The sequence below is a fragment of the Panthera leo genome, chromosome B3 (genome assembly GCF_018350215.1).
Source record: "Panthera leo isolate Ple1 chromosome B3, P.leo_Ple1_pat1.1, whole genome shotgun sequence".
Classification (NCBI taxonomy): domain Eukaryota; kingdom Metazoa; phylum Chordata; class Mammalia; order Carnivora; family Felidae; genus Panthera; species Panthera leo.
The window spans coordinates 61,962,185-61,968,866 of NC_056684.1; positions in this window are offsets into that span (position 1 = coordinate 61,962,185).

The following is a 6,682-nucleotide window of genomic DNA, read 5'->3' on the forward strand; positions in this document are numbered from 1 at the left end:
ATCTCAAAGCCCCACCCAAGGAATATATGGATCCAACCAGCCTTCTTTCTTTCCTGCCACCGTCTAGGATTATAGGTTCAGTGGTCCCAGAGAAGACATTGGAGGGGAGGGAATAGAGACACTTGTTCCATTTATGTAGGTGGGAAACGGAAGCTTCATCAGGTCATTGGTTCTCAAACTGGGGTTCACAAGTCCTTAGAGGTATGAATGGCTCTCCCTAAGAAACACAGAGCCTCAGTGTCTTCAGCTTCTCTCATCTCTTTCCTAAAAGTGATGAGCAGAAGGAGGTACCTGGAAGAGATAAGTTCTCTTCCACCTCCCTTGATCCTCTTTTTCTTTTTTTTCTTTAATTTTTTTTTAACATTTATTAATTTTTGAGACAGACAGAGATGGAGTGCGAGCTGGAAAGGTCAGGGAGAGAGGGAGACACAGAATTCAAAGCAGGCTCCAGGCTCTGAGCTGTCAGCACAGGGCCCGAAGTGGGACTCAAACCCACGAGAGGTGAGATCATGACCTGAGCCGAAGTCAGAGGCCCAACAGACGGAGCCACCAAGGCACCACTTCCCTACTTCTCTTTTGCAAAGAAGAACACACTACTCACCCACTGGGATGGTAAAAACCAAAACCCTTCACATTATGGTGCTTCCTTCAGGGCGTTAAAATCGTTGCTGGTAGCCCAGCAAAGAGACCTGTGGAATTATTGTTGGTATACCTACAAAGAACAGGTAACAAATCCTTTGCACATCAAATGGTTTCTAGTTCTTTAATCTGAATATAACTTGAGAACCTAATCAGGTTTTAGCTTGATTGAAAACAGAAATCACTAACATTTTTGGCATTTAATTTGGAAAGTGGTCACATAATCAAGTGACATTGCTATTTCAAACCTCCTTCCATTCCCATCTAACATTTATATGAACAAGCTTTTGTCACATCAACACAAACCAAAAAAATGTAGGAAGATAATTGGTGCTGAACTTTGTCTCATTCAAGCATTCTATCTACAAATACATGAAGTAATTGAAAACAAAAACAAAAAAAGCCCTATGCATCTCATCAAGAGATGTATTCCTAATGTAATTTTACTTTTTATGTGTAATTATTTTTATCAAAATGTATAATATATTTATGTTTTGATCAGTTGAATGATAATTGTAATGATAACTTCATTAGAAAGACAACAATGTAAGGCCTTACAGTAACAAAAAGTATAACAATATAATGTTCAAAAACATGAATCTCAAGCTCCATGCTCAGCATGGAGCCCGACTTGGGGCTTGATCCCACAACCCTGAGATCATGACCTGAGCTGAAACTAAGAGTCAGATGCTCAACCAACTGAGCCACCCACGTGCTCCTGTAGCCCACAATTCTTTAAAAAAAATTTTTTTTAATGTTTATTTATTTTTGAGATAGTGCAAGTGGGGGAGGGTCAGAGAGAGAGGGAGAAGAGAATCCAAAGCAGGCTCTGTGCTGTTAGCAGAGCCTGATGCAGGGCTCAAACCCACAAAGCCATGAGACCATGACCTGAGCCAAAGTTGGATACTCGATCAACTGAGCCACCAGGTGCCCCCTCTGTAGCCCATAATTCTTTTTTTTTTTTTAATTTTTTTTAACGTTTATTTATTTTTGAGACAGAGAGAGACAGAGCATGAACGGGGGAGGGTCAGAGAGAGGGAGACACAGAATCTGAAACAGGCTCCAGGCTCTGAGCTGTCAGCACAGAGCCCGACGCGGGGCTCGAACTCACGGACCACGAGATCTTGACCTGAGCCGAAGTCAGCCGCCCAACCGACTGAGCCACCCAGGCGCCCCTGTAGCCCATAATTCTTTAGGGGAGGACTGAAAAGAGGGTGGTGTTGGAGCGCAGACCAGGGCTCCACAGATCTGAATTTCTCTTAGACTTGAGGCCTTGGGCAAGTCACTTCACCTCTATGGAGACTCAATTTCCTCATGTGTAAAATAAAAGTAATAACAATACCAGTATATTAGGATGATGACTTTAATAAAGGCTAATTTCTTTTTGTGTTCCCTATCTGGGTCACAGAAGATAAAATTATGAACCTTACCTGACCTGACAAATCTGTATTGTTCATTCTCAGGCAGGGCCATGACTTCATCTGAAAAAATTGCCCTACCCAGGGAGAAGATAATTATAATAATAGAGCACCCTTGCAGAGCACTCTCTATGGGCACTATTCTAAGTATTCCCCACAATTCATTTAATCCCCACAACATTCTGTGAGTTAGGTACTATTCTAATCCCATTTTACAGACAGGAAACTGATGCCCAGAGAAGACAACAGCTAGTAAGTAACACAACCTGGGTACTAATCCAGGCACTGTGGCCCAGAGTGCATGCTCTTGACCATCAAGTAAATTTGTCTCTTGTTGACAAAACTGTAATTTGAGATAAAAGAGGAGAAAGAAATTTGATTTGCAAATACGAGCATTATATGCATTTATTTTTTAAACATTGTTAACGTTTATTCATTTTTTTTGAGAGAGAGAGCACAAGCAAGGGAGGGGCAGAGAAAGAGAGAGACATAGAATTTGAAGCAGGCTCCAGGCTCTGAGCTGTCAGTACAGAACCCAACGCGGGGCTCGAACTCACCAACTGTGAGATCATGACCTGAGCTGAAGTCAGACACTTAACCAACTGAGCTACCCAGGCGCCCCTATACAAATTTAAATGTGAACAAAACCCCATACCTTTCATATTAGTACTTTCACAAAATAGTAAATGTTGATTTCATGTTGGTCTGGAAAAGCCTGCTCTGTTTCTAGTTTCAGGCATTGTGGTCTTTCTGAAGAGCATGCTGGAAGGGCCAACAGGAGCAAGAACAGATCCAGTTGGGGTGACTGACCTTCGCAATTTTAGCACTCAAAGTTCTGCACTCCAAGACCCCCCTCAGTCCTGGTCATTCTAGGCCTAGCTGCTCCCCCTTGAAATAAATCCGAAGGACAAGAGCAGCTCTGGTGCGACCTTATTAGGCTCCTGCTTCCCTTGCCAGTTCATTGCTCATCAGTCTCCTCCCTAGCCAGGCTAAGCTAGTTTCAGTTCCAAAATGGACCACGCTCTTTATCCCCTGAGACTAATTCCTGCTGTTTCTTCAAGCTGTTTCCAGGCCCCTTTTGCTTGGTTTACACTCATTCCAAACCCAAACAGACCCATGAAGTTCAACAGGTACACACTAGTATGAGCACACCAGTTGTTAAGATACCCACTTCCCTGAGTGTGCCCCACCCTGTCACTCCTGTCCAGGATCCAGCCACTAAGGGGTTAATGTCAGGCATAACCAAGTCTTCTAAGAAGCTACTACAGCACAAGGACTAGCATCTTTCTGAGACCATAGCAGTTGCTAAATAATTTAAATATCCCCATTTACAAGTGTGTAAAATGTTAGTTTATATAAGCTTTGCAAAGTTGCTGTTGTTCATCATTATCATCATCATCATCATCATCATCAAAGGAGAACACATCCTTTAGGGCTCTAGGGTTAACCACAGCAACGTGATATCTAATTCATTGATATCAGACCTCAGCTTCAGTTCAAGAAGAGGCTTTGGGCGGCGGAGCCAATCTTTGGGGAGAAGAAACCAAGGATTTGGCTGTGCCTGGGGCTCAGCCATTTGGACAAGTGCTGTGGCCCCAGGGAAGGAAGGTGGTGCTGCCCATCAGTCTTTTTATCGTTCGGCAAGCCGTGCCTCACCATCCATTTATTCATTCCGCAAATAGGTAAGTGGGGTGCCACTGGGCTGGGGCAGTAGGAGCCAGACATTGTATAAGTACTTCCCTGTCTTCTAGGTGCTTGAAGTGTGAGATAGGCACAGAGGAAACATGGAGTGTTCTCAAAATTAGTGATACAGACAATGGCTTCAGGGAAGGGGAAAGTTAGTGTAGGGTAGAGCAAAGTGGGGAAACAAAGAAGCCCTGTTTTGATCACTGCTGCGCACTCAGCACTTTTCACAGTGCCTGGCCCACAGTGGGTTCTCAAAGAACCTTATGGAATGAATGAATGAAGGGAACAGACTATTCATCATCCTGCCATTCAGAGGTAATCATTGTTTACTTGTTGGTACATTTCCTCTTTTTTTCCCTAAATACACAATAAATATATATTTTAAATTTCAATAACTATTTCTGTGCAAAAGTAACATGTTAATTGCAGAAAAAGGAGCAGATGATGATAAGCAACATAATATTATATATGGCTGATATGTGCTTGGTGATTGTTATATGCCAGGCAAAATAAGCTTCTCACCTAGTGGTAATGACTCCATATTTTAACATACACCCTTCATATAGTACTCTCTTTTAAAAATTTTTCTATTTATTTATTTATTTATTTGAGAGAGAGAGAGAGAGAGAGAGAGAGAGAGAGAACAAGGAGAGGGGCAGAGAGAAAGAGAGAGAATCTTAAATGTTTCGTGCTCAGTGTAGAGCCCAACGTGGGGCTTGACCTGAGCCGAAATCAAGAGTTAGACACTCAAATGACTGAGCCACCCAGGCACCCCAGGACTCCCTTCTATTCTAACTGTATACTTTTTTTTTTTTTTTTAATAATTGGGCTCAAACAGTTTATATAATTCTGTGTCATTTATTTTATCTTTCAACATTTCCCCATGTCAATAAAAATTCTTTTAAGGATCATTTGCTGGGGGTTGGGGGTATACTCTAACTGGAGGATGTGGGATGCCAGGTCGAGATTCAGACACTATCCAGTGATTAACAGGGACTCCTTGTAGATTTGACTAGGAGAATGATAGAGTAAATTTGTTGTCTTAGGAAGCTTGGGTACACTAGAAATGAACAAAGCAAAGATGGAAGGCAAGCAGGAGGTGATTATTGTGGCAAAAAGGATGCCAGGAGGAAGAGGGGGGTCCAGTACTGCAAAGAAAAGACTAAGGACTAAAGATGAAGGAGAGAAAGGAGTCTAAGTGCATTGTGAGGTTTGGAGACCATTTAGTTCCACTCCTTCTAATTCATTAGCTTGAGAGAATCATGCTGCCATTGTCAGAAATAAGAAAGTTAGGAGGGGAGTCCATTTACATTTTTATTTTTTAAGTTTTTTTTTGTTCTTTTTTTTTTTTTAATAATCTCTACACCTAACGGGCTCGAACACTCATGACCCTGCAATCAAGAGACTCATGCTTTTCCAGCTGAGCCATCCAGATGCCCCAAGAGGGCAGTCTTTTTAGATAAACTTTTTAGGTGTCAACTCCTACAGGCCTTTAAAAATACTGGCCAGTGGGGCATCTCGGTGGCTCAGTCAGTTAAGCGTCCAACTCTTGGTTCCCACCCAGGTCATGGTCTCACTGTTCGTGGGTTTGAGCCCCATATCCGCTTCTGCACTGACAGTGCGGAGCCTGCTTGGGATTCTCTCTCTTTCCCTCTCTCTGCCCCTCCCCCACTTGCACTGTCTCTGTCTCTCTCAAAATAAATCAATAAACTTAAAAAAAAATACCGGCCACGGCTTGAGTGCAAGGTCTGGGTAGGAAAGAGAGGTTTGAGGGGGGGCCGTGGCAGTTGAGATTAGCTAGGTGGAGAGTTTGTGGAGAGAAAGACAAGGAGAAGCAGGAGCTAAGGCTGAGTTAAGGGGAGGACGCAGGGCAGGAGGAAGCTCTGGAGGCAGCCTGAGCCTTGGGACACAGGTGACATGGACAACATAGATGGGGTTGGTCTGGAGGCTTGGCTAGCAAGATCTGGTTCCAGGGCACACCATGAGGCCAGTTCAGCCCAGGCTGCTGAGTTTGCCACCAGCTCCTTCCCGGGACACAAGCACACCAAGGAGAGAAACCAGTAACCCGATTAACTGGAAAGCTCACATGGTGTGCAGTCTACTTATTGTAGTAGCAGCAGTAGCAGCAGCAGCAGTAATATTTTGGTAAATAAATGGTGTTTTTCCCAGCTCTACTGAGGTATGATTGACAAAGAAATCGAGTGTTAAATATACAATTCTTTTCCTGGGCTTCTTCCGCGGGGCAGCCCTGACATGGGGACCTTGGAGCAGAGTGTGCCACAGAAATGGAGAAGGACTGCATGAGGTGTGTTTCTCTCACAAAGAGCCTGAACGCTGACCTGGTTGAGCAAATGCTACCCCACAACCAGTGTATTTTTTTTGTTGTTGTTAACCCCTTTTTCAGCAGTAGGAAAATCATGATGGTAGGGTAGGGATAGATTTATTTTGGTTTATTCTTATTGAGGTTCTGCTATAGAGGTCCCAGTGTATGCAGTAATTTAAATTTTTTAAAATATTTATCTATTTTTTGAGAGAGAGAGACAGAACGTGAGTGGGGGAGGGGCAGAGAGAGGAAGACAGAATCTGAAGCAGGTTCCAGGCTCTGAGAACTCACAGACTGTGAGATCATGACCTGAGCCAAAGTCAGATGCTTAACCGACTGAGCCACCCAGGCACCCCAGTAATTTTAAATAAGGTGAGGAAATAACAGAAATGCTTAAGAACTTGACCACACCTGAGGACAAACCTGTGAAGTGTCCACCACTTACGCTTACTGGCTTCTTTAGTTTTTAGTTTTGTTTTGTTTTTTTCCAGAATCAAGTTTCTTTCTTTTTTTTTAATTTATTTTTGACAGAGAGAGAGAGAGACAGAGAAAGGGCAAGAGAACATGAGTGGGGGAGGGGCAGAGGGAGGGAGACAGGATCTGAAGCAGGCTCTGC